The sequence below is a fragment of the Schistocerca serialis genome, chromosome 11 (genome assembly GCF_023864345.2).
Source record: "Schistocerca serialis cubense isolate TAMUIC-IGC-003099 chromosome 11, iqSchSeri2.2, whole genome shotgun sequence".
In the NCBI taxonomy this organism is placed as follows: Eukaryota; Metazoa; Arthropoda; class Insecta; order Orthoptera; family Acrididae; genus Schistocerca; species Schistocerca serialis.
In genome coordinates, this window is record NC_064648.1 from 68,550,967 (window position 1) to 68,570,107 (window position 19,141).

The 19,141-nt window shown below is 37.2% G+C and overlaps 1 long non-coding RNA gene across 3 annotated transcripts in view; it reads left to right on the forward strand.

Moving 5' to 3' along the window:
• LOC126427051 (uncharacterized) overlaps positions 1-19,141 on the forward strand; it is a 125,351-nt gene that overhangs the window by 37,870 nt on the left and 68,340 nt on the right. For 2 of the 3 annotated variants that reach the window (XR_007576512.1, XR_007576513.1), the window contains exons 2-4: positions 4,161-4,466; positions 4,565-8,225; positions 14,641-14,715. This is a non-coding gene — a long non-coding RNA (uncharacterized LOC126427051). Of the gene's footprint in view, positions 1-4,160; positions 4,467-4,564; positions 8,378-14,640; positions 14,716-19,141 lie in introns of those variants that run through there. The other variant, XR_007576511.1, reaches the window with a different exon arrangement.

The following is a 19,141-nucleotide window of genomic DNA, read 5'->3' on the forward strand; positions in this document are numbered from 1 at the left end:
ACAGCTCAGAAACTTAACACCACAATTTTCACCTGACCTATGTATTTCCAAAAAAGCCCTCCATACCAGGAAAAAACATACAACTCTAAAACATTGTGTTGTGAATTTTACTTCAACCGTATAGCTCAAACAAAGCCCTAGATACTGTGAACTGGCATACAACTTCAAAACTCGATGACACAAATTTCACTTGACCAACATGGCATCAAAATATGAAACCCACTGTACAAAAAACCACATCTCAAATTCTAAAATCCATTATCCACACTTTCACTTACTCTGTCTAAAACAAAGTCCACAATACAACAAATGAAACCATGCTCACATGACTAACTCCAGAAATGATTTCTTACAACGATGGTACATCAATAGCCATGATACCTACCAAACACAATCCAACACAATTATGACACTCTAACAAGGAACACTTGAAAATTATGGAAAGTTGCATCATCACTAATTTACAAATACATCACCAGTTTCAATATACACAAACAACTATAGTCAAGAAACTCATACCATATACAGAATATAAAACAAAAAACACAGAAGTACTTAACCGCCCCCCCCCCCCAAACACACACACACACACACACACACACACACACACACACACACACACACACACACACACACACACAGAGAGAGAGAGAGAGAGAGAGAGAGAAAAGAAGTAAAAATCCAAAACTGTTCACCATCAGTCCAGCTAACTGTAGGAACTCTAACACAACCATCATATAGTCACCCATTGCAACATGCAATCACCTACTCATAAATATCTGTATCTTATACACAAATGAAGAACAAAGAAAAATTTAACTCTGAATCCATCAGCCATACTATGCAAATCCAAAGTAACTCATCAGAATGCCAGCACAAATTCTTCCAATACCTATCTGAAACAATCAGTTCATGTCAAACAACTCACCAACAAACATCCAGCATGAGATAGCGGCACCAAATACTACATCACACCATCTACAAACACAGACAGACTCAAAAACATCCACCCTCACCATGACATTACACACCACATTACAGTTGTGTCATGCATCTCTGCAAATGGGTGTAGTATCAGCATCTGATCTTGTGTGAATAACCTTATGTTAGCCTCAGGCAGTAAATAGTGATGAGACAATGACCGCCAAATAGCAATAAAAGAGGAATTAATTATCTAGAATAAAGTTTAATTACTGTTGGAACATTTGTTCATAGTGTTCGCCTTCTTGGTACAACCTAAAAATGTCAGTACTGCCTGCTTTGCACTTAGAAGTCCTTCTCCCTGTACTGGCCGACAAACAGGACAGACAGCATACTTTTATTCAGTCTGTCCTATAGCATTTTCTTTTTAGGCAGCACACTTAAGATCTAAAATTTTCCATTCTAACACCGAAATTCTTATGCTTACATCCTAAACCCAAGCTCAAATAAACCCAATACAACACTTTACACTAAGCACATACACATAGACTACCAGGGTGACTATCAAACACAACAAGGTGGCATCTACAAACACAACCAACCAATAAACTCCGCGCCGTAATGATGTTACAAACAACACCCTTACGTCACGCGGCAAGGAGGCGGGTGGAATTGGACACTCCATAATCCCACCACCTCAACTGACGATAAAGAGAAACCTGACATCTAAAACTGTAAAACAATCCTATGGCACAGAAGCAGCAATTTCAACTCTCGATATATCAGTGCCAGATTCATATAAATCGTCAACACAGACCTGCTTTGACAATTAAGAAGTTAAATTAAGTCTAGTTATTTGTGTCTAGAAAAAGCTTGTGGAGTATCAGAATGTGCAGATTGCTAGATTCCGTGCAAAGCTATTACAGGACAAGAAAAGTGCCTCTCATTGTAAGTACAGACAGCAACAGAAACTGTATCAGAAGGATCAGGTGAAGGACAAACAAATTTTTAAAACTATAGGGTCCCAGTACTTAAAAAAGAGTTGCCCTTGACTTGTTGTTAAGCCAAATTAGCATGACATAAGCTGTTTTATCTTTCCATCACTTCCATGTGGAAGGGATACAAAGTAAATGTGGGATAAGAGACAATATGTTCCACCTTTTACTGCAGAAGGTACAGCATTTCTGCGATACTGATAAGCTAGCGCAAATGTCACTGGACGAAAAGTCTCTAATGTCAGATTTAAAGTATCGCAGACTTCTGACAGTGTTACTGACCTTGAGGGCTTGGGGTTTACACTCGCAGTATATTTCTCCAATTACTTGGCAGTTACTTGTCCCACTTAGAATAATATAAAGATGAAGGTCGTATACTTGTGGCTACAGGCAACAATGACTGAAACACAGTACGCCTACGGAACGACAAATGGGGCGTCAATCCCTTTTGCATGTAGAGTTGTCTGTGCTTCTTAATGTGTGAATCTATCCACATGGTTCCGGTATTGGTCCAAAGAGCTGCAACAGAGAATTTTGAGCAGGAGAGAGATTTAACTCTAGAAAGGGTAGTGTGAAAGGTTTCTTTCAGTTTTGGATAAGCAAACTGAAATATGTGGACAAAGAGATAGGTGGTGAATTAGTAATTATAGAGTTAGAAACTAAGTTGCCTCAGAAAGTTAGAGAATTGTTTGTACTTGCCCCTAGGGGTAATATTAGTGATTTTTTGAATTGTGTTGATAAAATGGAGAGGGTGAAGCCCTCAGTGGAAGATTGTAGGAGGAATTTTGTAGATAATAATCAATCAGGGAGAGCGTTTCAGGTAAATAGGATGAACAGAACTAGTTCTAGTAGAAATTTGAGGTATAGAAATGGAGGAGAAGATGGCAATTCTGAATCAAACCATTTAAACTATGTAATGCTCCAGTTTCAGATTACACTAGAGCAGGTAGTCATGAAGATCCACATGTATATAAATGTGGTGTAATCACAGTTAAGGGTAATGTAAATGATAGTAGCAAGACAAGAGTAAATTCTAATTCTAGTGAGATGTTGAATGATGGTGCATGTTGCTATGTTTATACTGTAAAAGGAGAGGAGGAAGTTACTATAATAAAACTAAGTGATGAAACAGAGTGCGTTGCTGTTGCTCAGGATGTCCAAAGTATAAAAATGGATGGTAAATTTTTAAGAGAACATGAGAAATTCAGGTGTTTTGCTTTGTGGTCCAATAATGGAAACAAGGGTCAACTAATTAGCCAAGTATTTGAGGAGAACGAAAGTGACAGTGGGTCTGGTTCTGACAGTAGCTGTAATGAAGATAGTAGTGATAAATCCAGCAGTGATGAGGATGAGGTATTTGAATTTATAATTATGGCAATGTGTTAAGTAAAAAAAGAATAAAGGAGGATAATATTAGGCTTAATGAAGAGTTAGAGTTTGAGAGTGGTAATGAGGATGAGACCCATGCTATCTGTCATTTTACTGTGTCTGATAATTGTTTTGGTAAGCAGGATGATAGTTTTTCCAGGGAAAGGACTATTGAGAATTTGTTGTATGAAGAAGATCACATAGTAAGTGAAAAGGAAGTGTGGCACCCTGTGATAACAGCAAGTGTACAATGTATACATGTTAAGTGTTTACTGGACAGTGGTAGTGACTTGAATGGCACTTCACAGGCATTTTTTGGCTCTATTAAGAACACAGAGGGTATAGTAGTGATGCATGTTTCTGGAATAAAAATTATTAATGCAACTGGTAAGCTATCAAGGAGTGTGAAATGATAGGTACAATTAACTAGAATAGGCAGGATAGCTGTAGGAGTGCAATTTCTTGGTGATTTGAAATCTCAGCATTGATGTAATTTTTGGGACTCATTTCTTGTACAAATGGTGCATAAATATTGATTTTGCTAGTGGTAAGTTTAATTTTAAGTGCAATAGAAGTAGGTAGGAAGTATCATTTTGGGAAGGGATGGGCAAGTGTGTGCAATCTGAATTAGATTTGCCATTAGGAGTTTTGACTACTGGGCAGGTTACTGAGGACGACGAGGAGGAGAGAGTAAGGTTGGAAATAATAAAGGGAGTTGAGGATATTGGAGATGTTGCAGATAATCAAAGGGAGGAATTAAAAGCACCAGTAAGGCATTTTCAGACAGCCCATGTTTGGTAAAAGATTTTGAGTGCAAATTAAAATTTAAGGATCATGAACCATTTTTCAGAAAAAAATATATTATTCCATTTTCAGAAAAGGAAGCGGAGAGAAAAGAAATCCAAAAGATGGTCTCATGGGGGATTATTAAAAGGTCAACCAGCTGGTATAATAACCCACATGTGGTTGTAAAGGAGAAGAATGGTGGAGTCAGGTTGGTTCTGGATGCCAACAAGTTACATGAAATCATTGTAGGGGCGAGTGATACACCAGCTAACATAGACGACATTTTGCAAAAGTTCCATGAGTGTAAGTTTCAGACTCCTTTTGATTTGACTTGTGGCTATTGGAATATCAGTTTGGCCAAGGAATCTAGGCCATGTACAGCATTTTTACATGAAGGTAAGTGTTGTACTGAGGGCTATGTATAGATGAAGTACAAAACTAAAATTAAGTAAATCTGAATTTGTAAAGAAGGAAATTTCATTTTTGGGTCACAGGATTAACAAGGAAGGTATACATCCTGATGCAGAAAAGTTTGCTGCCATTGCAGATTTCCCACACCCCAAGAACAAGAAGGATCTTAAAGCTACATATGGCTTGTTTGGCTTCTACCGAAAGTTCACATCAGATGTGATTTAACTATACTTGCCTTGGTGTTTTGTTGAAACAGAATGTGGTGTGGGATTGGACAGAGGAGTCAGAAGATGCATCTCAGAGTTTGAAAAAGGAATTAGTAAATAATAAGATGCTAGGACCTCCAAATTTTTCACTGACTTTCTGTATGCAAGTTTTTGTGGTTTGGGGATAGAAATTTTCCAATTGAGTTGGGGGATGAACACAAAACCATTGCTTTTGTTAGTAGAACATTACGACCACATGGAAAAAAACTATTCCATTTCAGAGTTAGAGGCTTTGGCAATTAAATTTGGATTTCAAAAGTTTGAGTACTATTTACTTAGACATAAGACCATAGCGTATACAGATCATAAGGCTTTGAATTACCTTCAGAAGTGCAGGTAGAAACACACCAGGTTAACTAGGTGGGCTTTGTATTTCCACCAATTTGATTTGGAGGTAAGGTATGTAAAACAATATTGTGCCTGATGTGTTATCTAGGTTGCCAACAGGGAAGAAGGATACTGACAGTAGTGAGAACCATGAAGAACAAGTAAGGTTGCTTTATTTGCAGGGAGTGAAGGACAAGAAACTTAGAAAAATTTGCAAGCAAATGAGAAGGTAGCAGAATGAGGGTACAAATTTAAGGTTGGTTAAACAGTATTACTACATTCCAAAGGTGAAACGGTACTATACTATACACAAAGGGTTGTTTTTTAGGAGGAAAAATTTGAATGATCAGGACTGGAAGTTAAGCTTTCCTGACCAACATGTTGATAAATTTATTGACTACTTGCATGAGAGTTCTGAACATTATGGGATCAGGAAAATAGTAGCTAAGATACAGGAGAAAGTAACATTTAACAACTTGTGGAGAAGGGTTAAGGAGAGACTAGAAAGATGTGATAAATGTCAGAGAGTAAAGACAACTGGTGTGACATCAAAAGGCTTAATGCAGTCTGACCTTCCTAGTGAACCTATAGAGGTTATAGCAGTTGACCTTCTAGGAGCATTGCCTCCATCTACAGGAGGTTGAAAGTATATTTTCGTTGTTTTGGACACATTCTCAAAATATGTAAAACTGTATCGAATTAAGAAGGCAAATACTAATACTGTAATGGAGAAGTTGACATCTGATTACTTTTGCAATGTAGGGGTACCAAAATCAATTTTGTCTGACAATGGCCCACAATTTATTTCAGAGAGGTTTGAACACTGTATGGCAGTACACAAGATAAAACAAAGATTTCTACCTATTTTCCACACGGTAACAAGAGTGAAAGGGTTATGAAGGAAATTAATAGACTGTGAAGGACTTACTGTAGTAAGAAACACACTGCTTGGGCAGTCAAATTCGACATTTTGAAAATATTATCCACATTTTATGGAACAAATCAACAGGATATGCCACATATGAACTTATGCTCAATGAGAAACCCTGCAACATCATGAGAGCAGAAGTGGATTTCCCTCAGGTAAGACAAAAAGATCAAATTGACTAACGAGATGATGAAAAAGAAAGCAGCAGGAAGGAAGAGAAGGAATGACAAAGGAGTGAAACCAGCAAGTTTCAGAATATGCAACCTTGTCCTCATGAAAACCAAAGAAAAATATAGCAAAGTAAATGAGAAGATTAAGAAGTTTTCGCATGTGTATCATGGTCCTTTCAGAGTGGTACGCATTGCCCATGACAACTCTTATGAATTGGCTTACTCAAAGACTAACAGGATTTTTTGATTAAAGAATATTATTGATCTGAAACACTATGTATTGCCAATTAGATGTTTGAGTATTGACCCACAACAGTTTAAACCGTTTCTGAGCTTGGGTAGTATCGATTTTGTTAGGAGAATGGAGTGTGCATTGAGACAAAAGTAAGACCTACAAACAAGTAGAGGGTTCGACACTCTGTGTTGGATTCATTATGTGGTGATAGTGCTTACCCCAGCCTTTTGTCTAATTTTTCGTTTCCTGAGGCAGGAAAACTCTTCTCCTATGATATATGTAGTTGATAAGTGAATCAGAAACATTCTATCTTTGACTTTCATGTGATTTTGTACAGAAGGATACTTTAGTATAGGAATATTTTGGAAAAGGTTTCTCCAGTGTTATCTTTGTATATATTATGTTGTGTTAGTGATAAGTAATGGAATCATAAGAGCAAGGAAGAAAGGGATTCTGGTGTTACAAAATATGTTGAATGTAAATTCGTACCACGGTTAAAGAATTTCTGTCAAAGGGGTAAGGTAAATAGAAAGAAGGTGTCAGCACATGTGGAGGAGAAGGTGCAGATTATCTGAAAACTGTAATTAACATTTGGAGTAATCAGCTTATGTGTGAAGTTAGTATAACTTGGTGCAGCAGCAGAGGCCATATGCAGCATAAACCATCTCGAATACTAGGTCTTAATATTAATTGTGGTATAATAGAAATGTTTGTGTTCAGTGAAGTCAGTGTATTGAGATAACTATCTACTTACAGAAGTGTGTCATGGTACAGCCTTGTCTAACATTAAGGAAATAAAAATTTAAACTTAGTTACCTGGAGTAATGTTTCTGGGGAAAAAAGCAAGATTTGTATGTATATCGCCATTCAGACTAGAATCTCAAGCAATTTGATGGAATACAGTGAAATAATAGTTTTTCTAAGTGATAATCTTGACTGATCAGTAATGGGAGCTTAACAGAAAGAGAAATACATTAGTGACATATTAGTCATATAATGCTGCATCATTGGATCCGTAGCATATCAAAAACTTCTATTTTTTCTTAGGAATTATGAGCTTAAAGTGGAAGTACTCGAATGAAGAAAAGTAATTTTGCTGATTAACTGCTAGAGTGATGTGAATATTATAAAAAGGTCAACAATTTGGTAACATTTTGTGATTTTGTGCAGACTTAATTTTCTGGTTTAATGGCAGTAGTACTCAGAGTTGGGTGGAGAAGTAGGACAATGACTGGATCAAAGAGTTTTCATTTTAGTGGTAGTTAAGTTATGTCATAGTGACTATTCTTTTTCATATTGTAATGATTAGTATCTACTGCACATTTTGAGTTTTTGCTAGAGGTAATGTACGTATTTTGGACATCAAGATGATGAGTCCATAAATGATGTGAATTGCAAACCAGGTCTTGGCCTTTGAGTGAGTTTGTAAATGGAAAAGAAACCCAAATCTTTCATGTTTAAACCATTTTGGACAGATTTATGAGCTAGAGTGATGTTTTGTAGTGTAATATGCACTTAATTTTAAAAGTTTTATTTGTCCCCACCTTTTGTACTATAGTCAATGTTAGTGCTAATTATTGTGATGTTATGAGAACTATGTAATGTATTTAATTATGAAGTAATGACTATCATTTGCCATTAGAGTGAAACATTTTTTTCCTTAGACTTCATTAGAAGTAAAAGTGAATGTACTCAAGTATGGTACTTTGTCTAATTTTTTCATGTACTGTGGCGAGGAGAACCACTTCCAAGGAAGCTGACAGCAGTGCATTTCCTTTCTAACTGTCACTTGGACATGCTGATGGCATGGACAACTTGGTGAGAAAAAGTGTTAAATCTCATTAAAAGAGTGAAAGTGCTTGTACAAAATACTAAACATTGGAAAAGTGAAATTTTCTGTTTGAAAATGAACTGCAAGGTGCAATCCAATTTAACTTTTGCAACCTATTATAAATTATTCATTGAAGCAAGAGAGGACTTTTATAAAATGATATGTATCTTAGAATGTAATGTTTGTTTATATAAACAGAAAACCACTTATGATGATGATGCCTATTTTTATTAAAAATATAATTTGTGGTATTTTGTGCCGATGTACAATACACCATACGTAAATATTTCATATGGGGATTTTCATATGGCCAGTTCATATAAGTTGTTGTTGTTGTTGTGGTCTTCAGTCCTGAGACTGGTTTGACGCAGCTCTCGATGCTACTCTCTCTTTTGTACAGGCTTCTTCATCTCCCAGTAACTACTGCAACCTGCATCCTTCTGAATCTGCTTAGTGTATTCATCTCTTGGTCTCCCTCTATGATATTTACCCTCCACGCTGCCTTCCATTACTAAATTGGTGATCCCTTGATGCCTCAGAACATGTCCTACCAACTTCTAGTCAAGTTGTGCCACAAACTTCTCTTCTCCCCAATCCTATTCAATACCTCCTCATTAGTTATGTGATCTACCCATATAATCTTCAGGATTCTTCTGCAGCACCACATTTCGAAAGCTTCTATTCTCTTCCTGTCTAAACTATTTATCATCCACATTTCACTTCCATACATGGTTACACTCCATACAAACACTCTCAGAAACGACTTCCTGACACTTTCATCTATACTCGATGTTAATGAATTTCTCTTCTTCAGAAACGCTTTCCTTGCCATTGCCAGTCTACATTTTATATCTTCTCTATCTCGACCATCATCAGTTATTTTGCTACCCAAATAGCAAAACTCCTTTACTACTTTAAGCATCTCATTTCCTAATCTAATTCTCTCAGCATCACCCAATTTAATTCAACTACATTCCATTATCCTCGATTTGCTTTTGTTGATGGTCATCTTATATCCTCCTTTCAAGACACTATCCATTCCGTTCAACTGCTCTTCCAAGTCCTTTGCTGTCTCTGACAGAATTAGTGTCATCGGCAAAAGTTTTTATTACTTCTCCATGAATTTTAATACCTACTCCGAATTTTTCTTTTGTTTCCTTCACTGCTTGCTCAATATAGAGATTGAATAACATCGGGGAGAGGCTACAACCCTGTCTCACTTCCTTCCCAACCACTGCTTCCCTTTCATGTCCCTCGACTCTTATAACTGCCATCTGGTTTCTGTACAAATTGTAAATAGCTTTTCGCTCCCTGTATTTTATCCCTGCCACCTTCATAATTTGAAAGAGAGCATTCCAGTCAACATTGTCAAAAGCTTTCTCTAAGTCTACAAGTGCTAGGAACGTAGGTTTGCCTTTCCTTAATCTAGCTTCTAAGAGATGTCGTAGGGTCAGTATTGCCTCACATGTTCCAAAATATCTACGGAATCCAAATTGATCTTCCCTGATGTTGGTCTCTACTAGTTTTTCCATTCGTCTGTAAAGAATTCACATTAGTATTTAGCAGCCGTGACATCAAAGTGATAGTTCGATAATTTTCGCATTTGTCAACACCTGCTTTCTTTGAGATTGGATTTATTATATTCTTCTTGAAGTCTGAGGGTATTTCGCCTGTCTCATACATCTTGCTCACCAGATGGTAGAGTTTTGTCAGGACTGTCTCTCCCAAGGCTGTCAGTAGTTCTAATGGAATGTTGTCTACACCTGGGGCCTTGTTTCGACTCAGGCCTTTCAGTGCTCATCTACATCCTCTTCCATTTTCATAATATTATCCTCAAGATCCTCTATATACTTCTTCCACCTTTCTGCTTTCCCTTCTTTGCTTAGGACTCGGTTTCCATCTGAGCTCTTGATATTCATACAAGTGGTTCTCTTTTCTCCAAAGCTCTCTTTAACTTTCCTGTATCTTACCGCTAGTGAAATACTTTTGTCCTCTAGCCATCCCTGCTTAGCCATTTTGCACTTCCTGTTGATCTCATTTTTGAGACGTTTGTATTCCTTTTTGCCTGCTTCATTTTCTCCTTTCATCAATTAAATTCAATATTTCTTCTGTTACCCAAGGATTTCTACTAGCCCTCGTCTTTTTACCTACTTGATCCTCTGCTGCCTTCACTACTTCATCCCTCAAAGCTACCCATTCTCCTTCTACTGTATTTCTTTCCCCCATTCCTGTCAATTGTTCCCTTATGCTCTCCCTGAAACTCTGTACAACCTCTGGCTCTTTCAGTTTATCCAGGTCCCATCTCCTTAAATGCCCACCTTTTCGCAGTTTCTTCAGATTTAATCTACAGTTCATAACCAATAGATTGTGGTCAGAGTACACATCTGACCCTGGAAATGTTTTACAATTTAAAATCTGGTTCCTAAATCTCTGTCTTACCATTATATAATCTACCTGACAATATCTCCAGGCTTCTTCTCTGTATACAACCTTCTTTAACAATTCTTGAACCAAGTTTTAGCTCTGTGTAAAATTGCAACAGGCTGCTTCCTCTTTTATTTCTTCCCCCCAATCCATATTCACCTACTACATTTCCTACTCTCCCTTTTCCTACTACCGAATTCCAGTCACCCATGACTATTAAATTTTCGTCTCCCTTCACTATCTGAATAATCTCATCATACATTTCTTCAATTTCTTCGTCATCTCCAGATCTAGTTGGAATATAAACTTGTACCACTGTAGTAGGCGTGGGCTTCGTGTCTATCTTGGCCACAAAAATGTGTTCACTATGCTATTTGTAGTAGCTTACCCCCACTCCTATTTTTTATTCATTATTAAACCTACTCCTGCATTATCCCTATTTGATTTTGTATTTATAACCCTGTATTCACCTGACCAGAAGTCTTGTTCCTCCTGCCACCAAACTTCATTAATTCCCACTATACCTAACTTTAACTTATCCATTTCTCTTTTTAAATTTTCTAACCTACCTGCCCTATTAAGGGATCTGACATTCCACACTCCAATCCATAGAACGCCAGTTTTCTTTTTCCTGATAACAACGTCCTCTTGAGTAGTCCCCGCCCGGAGATACGAATGGGGGACTACCTCCGGAACATTTTACCCAAGAGGACGTCATCATCATTTAACCATACAGTAAAGCTACATGCCCTCGGGAAAAAATTATGGCTGTAATTTCCCCTTGCTTTCAGCCGTTTGCAGTACCACAACAGCAAGGCCATTTTGGTTAGTGCTACAAGGCTCTATCAGTCAATCATCCAGACTGTTGCCCCTGCAACTACTGAAAAGGCTGCTGCCCCTCTTCAGGAACCACATGTTTGTCTGGCCTCTCAACAGATACCCCTCCGTTGTGGTTGCACCTACAGTACGGCTATCTGTATCTTTGAGGCATGCAAGCCTCCCCACCATCGGCAAGGTCCATGGTTCATGGGGGGGTTCATGTAAGTATAACATTCTACACACAAAAACATAACATACACACAAAATATTAAATAATAAATCTCCTTATAAAAACTACACCACATATGTTTTTCAATTTCATATAAGTATAAAATTGAAAAACACAAGTAGTGTAGTGTTTTGTAAGGAGATTTATTATGTAATATTTTTTGTGTGTAGAATGTTAAACCCACTTTCTTGGGTCACTTGTGATCATTGAATTGCCCAGATAGTTATTTGCAATATCTATCTAATCAATCCAATGAAGGAATAATGTGACGAAGCAAGCTGGGATCTCTTTACTTGCTCTCTTGTTTTTCCATCTGCCTCCTTAAATTCATTCTTAATTTTTGAATAGTTACTGTTAACATACATGAGTATAATCTGCATTTCCATAAAAGAGAAAGGTTGGTCCTCAGTCTAAAGGAATATAGCTGACCAGGTCTAATTATGTGGTTAGTTTTGTGTATGTAATTAATTTTCTAATTTATTCTGACAAATCCTAGTTAATATCTGTTGCTACAGAACATTATAAGGTGAAATTAATAATTGTTTCAGGACTTGGATTCTACTGTTGACTTACAAACAAATATAAATTTTGTAGTAGTTATAAAAAGAAGAACTAATAGCATTCATAAATATTTGTTTAGGTCTATTCAAAAACATATTAGCAAAGCCAGCCCTTAATTAATTCCAAAATAATTACCAGAGTTGTCAAAAATATTGTTTGTATAACTATATCAGCTAAGTTCATAATTTAAATAAATAATTTGGCCTAACCTTTGTGGTAGAAGGAACTGTTATAAAGAAGGAATTTTTTGATGTATTCAGTTAAATGAATGAGTGACATTTTGATTGTACTTTCTGTAACTTAAACATCAAACAATGTGTAGTTTTAGTGCCTATTATTGTGAGGATATATAAAGGAGTTATTTTTTGTCCTGGAACAGGCAGCCTACGGCTCATCTTTAAACATGAAACATGTACCAGGTAGATTAACAACAATGCATCAACTTAACATTGGAATAAGTGTAGCACAAATAGGCCAAATTTTAGAAAAATCCGTGACAATGTCTGTTTACTTTATTTGAAAAATAGTGTCACGTGTACCATATTATTCTGCAAGAACTGTGAACTGTGTTGTTTGGTTTTTACTGCTCATACTTGTTCAACAGCAAACTATTGTAGCAATATGCATAAGGGAACAATTGACAGGAATGGGGGAAAGAAATACAGTAGAAGGAGAATGGGTAGCTTTGAGGAATGAAATAGTAAAGGCAGCAGAGGATCAAGTAGGTAAAAAGACTAGGGCTAGTAGAAATCCTTGGGTAACAGAGGAGATACTGAATTTAATTGATGAAAGGAGAAAATACAAAAATACAGTTATTGAAGCAGGCAAACAGGAATACAAACTTCTCAAAAATGAGATTGACAGGAAGTGCAAAATCACTAAGCAGGGATGGCTAGAGGATACATGTAAGGATGTAAAGGTCTATCTCAAGAGGGGTAAGAGAGATACTGCCTACAGGAAAATTAAATAGACCTTTGGAGGAAAAAGAACCACTTGCATGAATATCAAGAGCTCAGATGGAAAACCAATTCTAAGCAAAGAAGGGAAAGCAGAAAGGTGGAAGGAGTATGTAGAGGGTCTATACAGGGGTGATGTTCTTGAGGACAATATTATGGATATGGAAGAGGAGGTAGACGAAGATGAAATGGGAGATATCATACTGCGTGAGACTTTGACAGAGCACTGAAAGACCTGAGTCGAAACAAGGCCCCAGGAGTAGACAACATTCCATTAGAACTACTGACAGCCTTCAGAGAGCCAGGCCTAACAAAACTCTACCATCTGGTGAGCAAGATGTATGAGACAGGCGAAATACCCTCAGACTTCAAGAAGAATATAGTAATTCCAATCCCAAAGAATGCAGGTGTTGACAGATGTGAAAATTACCGAACTATCAGTTTAATAAGTCACAGCTGCAAAATACCATTGCGAATTCTTTACAGACGAATGGAGAAACTGGTAGAAGCTGACCTCGGGGAAGATCAGTTTGGATTCCTAGAAATGTTGGAACACATGAGGAAATACTGACCCTACGACTTATCTTAGAAGAAAGATTAAGGGAAGGCAAACCTACATTTCTAGCATTTGTAGACTTAGAGAAAGCTTTTGACAATGTTGATTGGAATACTCTCTTTCAAATTCTAAAGGTGGCAGGGTAAAATGCAGGGAGCGAAAGGCTATTTACAATTTGTACAGAAACCAGATGGCATTTATAAGAGTCGAGGGACATGAAAGGGAAGCAGCCTGCCTAGTTAATATCTCTGTTGACTTTTATTTTCCATCGGTATCTTATCCTTGCTTGTTCTTAATTAAACACTAATTTAGCAGCGTCCTGGGGGGGGGGGGGTCTTATATCATGTTCCTGTACAACTGCCCCACACTGTATGTGGACATGTTATGGTGACATACAGTGTTGTTCTTTTGTTTGTTTACACTTGCCGATAGGTTTCCACATCCTTTATTTGTAGGCTTCCCTTATTTTATTTTTTGGAATGGATATGTCAGCTTATCCTAAAAATTCTACAAGAAATTAAAATATTATACTCATAATATATCAGTTCATTATATATTTTAGTTTTATGTGTTAACAGTAATGTCCAGATTGCTTCATTCTCACTGCCATGTTGTGCACTTGTGCACTGTCTGATTCGGTGGCATGAAACAGTTACCAATGGTCAACATGCGATATGCTACCGTTGCACATGTGTGCACTAGTTTTCTTGGTATTCATGTCATATTGAGTGCTACACTTTCACTTGGTTGCCAGGTATCAAAGAATTGATGTGGCATTCGTCTTCATTCTGTGTGCAGTGAGTGTGTGCTTATTGTTAAAAATCTGACGCTATGGCAGAATGTATCCATTTTTACAGCCCTGGCATCATTACTACCCATTGCACTCGAATTTTCAGCGAAGAGAACCCCGACCATCAGCGTCCGTTGATGAGGTGAGTATCTGCTAAACAACTTTAGTTCACTTCTCCATGTATAAAGCGTTGTGAGCCATGATACTAATTTCATTGCACATGCATGTTCATGTCACCAAACTTGAACGTGCACTTGTTAAAAGACACATATAGCCATCTCTAACACATTGTATAAACCACTTGTCCTTGAAGTTCATTTCTTCATATAGATTTTAGTTTTCAACAAAAATTCATACAAGTATTTACAACAATACACGTAATATGATAGCCTATACCTATGGGTGACATTCCATCCATTAGTTATATTATGAAAATAAAATTTTTCACTAACTACAGTTTGCTTGTTGATTCAACTAATTTTCGATTAAATCACATATACAAATTAATTTCATATCACATTTTTATACCACATTACAAGCATATGATACATTTCTGCTTCATTTCAAAGATAGACTCTTATCACTTATGGGAGCTCATTTCCTTCTTAGTTAGAGGAGGAAAAAGAAAAGAACATTTGAAATAGGACTAAAACATCATGCATTGTTGGCCCAACTACTGGTTCAAGGATTTATGAGGAAAGGTTACTCATAGAATCATAAACTAGTTGCTAAGGAACTTTGGTTCATTGAAATAATGTGTACCGACTAATCATTGACCAAGTGTCATGTTGTTTCTTCACATGTTAGTGCTGTTTACTACAATCCGAGTGTAGCTTAGTGTGAAATCTAATGTTTTCACCATTGTAGACTTATCTTTCTTCAGTACCTGAAACTGTCATTATTCAAGCTTTCAAGACATGATAAAAATTAACTGGTTTTTGTAAAAATCTCCTGCTTAATTGAGTATGTGTACTCTGCAGTGAATAGGTAGTGGCACTTGTCATGGAAACATACTGTGATGATGCGTATTTCAATTTTTCATTCACCTATGACCTTTACTGTAATTATTCTTATAACTAAATTGTTTACTCGATGTGTGGCCAGCCGGCCGGTGTGGCCGTGCGGTTCTAAGCGCTTCAGTTTGGAACCGTGTGACCGCTACGGTCGCAGGTTCGAATCCTTCCTCAGGCATGGATGTGTGTGATGTCCTTAGGTTAGTTAGGTTTAAGTAGTTCTAAGTTCTAGGGGACTGATGACCTCAAAAGTTAAGTCCCATAGTCCTCAGAGCCATTTGATGTGTGACCCATTTCTTCATTTGGAACCTGTTACTCTCGCAATGCAATTTTCTTCTGCACCGTGACGGTGCACTGGTCTCTGAAAGAAAATAATTTAAAACTAATTTAAAATTAATTGCATTTCATAGCTGGGTGGCCAGTGATATATTTAGTCATTGCATACGTCTGCAGATATTTCCATACTTTGCTTCAATTCATAGATTTCATAGATTTTCCTCTATTATGTTACCTATTATGATAATTCATTCTGCAAATAAAGTTATTTGACATTTCTTACAGTATTTTGCCATTAGTCCTTAGCAGAATTTTACGCTTATAAAGAACACTTTCCTGATATATGTCTTTTGCATGAATTTTTCTATAAAATCATCTGTATTTTTTTATTTTGTAGTTATGGACTTGACTGTTTAACACAGAATGTTCATGTCATGCCTTCAGAAAACATATACTTTCATAAAGATAAGTATATGATAGGGTTATGATTTTTAGTTCCTTAAAATTTTTTGCATGTATCGCGAAATATGGGAGAGAATGTCACAGAATTGATACAGGATTTGGGCTGGAAATCATTAAAAGAAAGGCGTTTTTCATTGTGATGGAATCTTCTCACGAAATTCCAATCACCAACTTGCTCCTCCGAATGCGAAAATATTTTGTTGACACTGATCTACATAGGGTGGAATGATCACCACTATAAAATAAGGAAAATCAGAGCACGTACGGAAAGATATAGGTGTTCATTCTTTCTGCTTGCTATACAAGATTGGAAGAATAGAGAATAGTGAAGGTGGTTCGATAAACCCTCTGCCAGGCACTTAAATGTGCTTTGCAGAGTATCCATGTGGATGTAGATTCTTCATGTGTCAACTCTTTTATTATTCTTATTGCTCTCTTCTGATGCATAAATGTGTGTTTTCTCAGACTGTTATTTTCCAAAAAATATGATGGCATATCTTACTGTGCTATACATGAGTGCAAAGTGTGAACATAACACTGTATTAACATTAGGATTTTTTTAGCATTCTGAAAACATAACGACATTTCTGTATGTTTATTCCAGATTAAATTTTCATCTAGCCATACTCTTAAAATTTTGAATGAAGAGTTTTCTCTGTCTTACACTGCCCAAGTAAAGATGGTTAATGCAGAGAACAGCAAAAACTATAGGCCTGTTTCACAACTGTTAGTATTCTCGAAACAAAAAAAAAAACAAATCAATCATGAAAGATATGCCAATGAATTATATAGACTAACTCAACCTTTTAATCAAAGCACAGTGGCTAAATATCACTTTGTAAGTGATCCATGCTACACAGTTAAAGATTACTTAGAGGGCTCAGAGTAGTTGCTCATAAAGTGAGGGACAACTAAATCACCCTGTCACATTACAACACATGACAACAATTAATACTATTACAAGAAAACTATTATTTATAGTGTGTGGCAGTAATGTTTTGCCATTCTCCTGAACTCAGTATCTCACTGATCATGGGGGTTTGGGGGGGAGGGAGGGGGCAGAGCTGTCTCAGTTTTCCAGATGGACTGAAAGGAGGACATAAATACATGCATTGGGCTTCATGGCATGTTTATGAGCCTAGAGTCAGCTTCCTGAACCAAGTGGAGAGAGTGCAAGGGACAAAGCATCATGTTTGTGATCTGAGTCACCAGTGAGTGTGCATTTGTGTGCAGTGATACACTGTTTTATATAGTAAGTTATCTGTTACAAGCAATAATGTAACTGGGTAGATTTAAAAATTGTTCACCAAGTGGCAGCAGGAGAATGCACACATGTGAATTTTAAGGAAATTTGCAAGCTTTCAGAGCCAGTGGCTGCTTCTACTGGGAGAAGGTTTGAAGGGGAAGGAAGAGGGGTGAAGGAAAAGAGCTGTGAGGTTTAGGAAATGGGAAGAGCATGGGAAAATTCACCCAGAACTATGAGTCAGAGGAGACTGACCAGATGGAATGAGAGGGGAAGACTGATTGTTGGGGACTGCACCGGAGGAAATTTGAAAAGCTGGGAGCTTAGAAGTGAAAGATAGGATAACACATGACACAGAGATCACTGACAAAATATCATGCAAGAGCTAATAAGAGTGAAAAACTAAATGCAATTTATGTGGTAGAGGTGGGAGATGGAGAAAAACAGATGGGTCAGAAAATAAAAGAAACAGAAAATTAAAAGGGAGTGAAGAGAGGGATAGTTACTTTGAAGAAGTGCTGAGACTAAAGAAATTAATGTAGATTAAGGTCAGATGGGATGTAATGTGTTGTAATGTTAGTTGCCTCTTGCACAGCTCTGAGAAGCTAGTGTCTGAGGGAAGAATCCATAAAGTAACAAATAACAGATGAAAAACAACATTTTTTCCCTTATGAATACCAGCATCTATGTATATACTTGAAAGTCACTATGAAGTGCATGGCAAAGGATACTTCACATTGTAGCAGTTATTAGGGCTTCTACCCATTTCATTCATGCATATAAAGTGTGAAGGTAGATTATTTCAATACCTCTGTGCAAGCTGTAATTAGTCTAATCTTGTCCTCATCATCCTTCTGGCAGTGATACTTAGACATTGTAGTATATTTCTAGATTCATCACTTAAAGCTGATTCTTGAAACTTTGTGAGAAGCCTTTCTTTGGAGAGTTTGTGTCTATATTTAAGCAACTTTCAGTTCAGCTCATTCTACATCTCTGTGACATTCTCCCATGAGTCAGAATAACCTGTGACCATTTTTGTTGCCCTCTTCTTTATATGTTCAGTGCCTCCTCTTAGTTCTGCTTGTATGGACCCCACACACTTGGGCAACATTCTAGGATTGATCATACAAGTCTTTGCAGACTGGTTGCACTTCTCCTGTATTCTATCAACGAACTGATGTCTGTAACTTGCTTCTACCTATGACTGAGATAATGTCACTGTTCCATTCCTAACCCCTAGAAGTTGTTACATTCATGCCATACATCAGCAGGGCAGTTCCCAGACACATGCAGTGAGGAAAGTGCAGGCATCTCAGAAGAATGATGATTTTCACTGCTTTCTGCAACCACACACTCTCCTAGTGTGCCACTGACCCAGTACATGTGAGATGAAGCTGACTCACAACACGTTCACAGCAGTCCTCCAGAAATCACTGCCAATACTTGCTGGACACACATTTGAACCATGTCAAGGGGGTCACAAGGAACACTATCTGGCCACCTAAAATTGCACACCATAATGTTTGGAGACATATTAGGGCTCACACAGTACTGAGGTATCGAATTCTCAGATG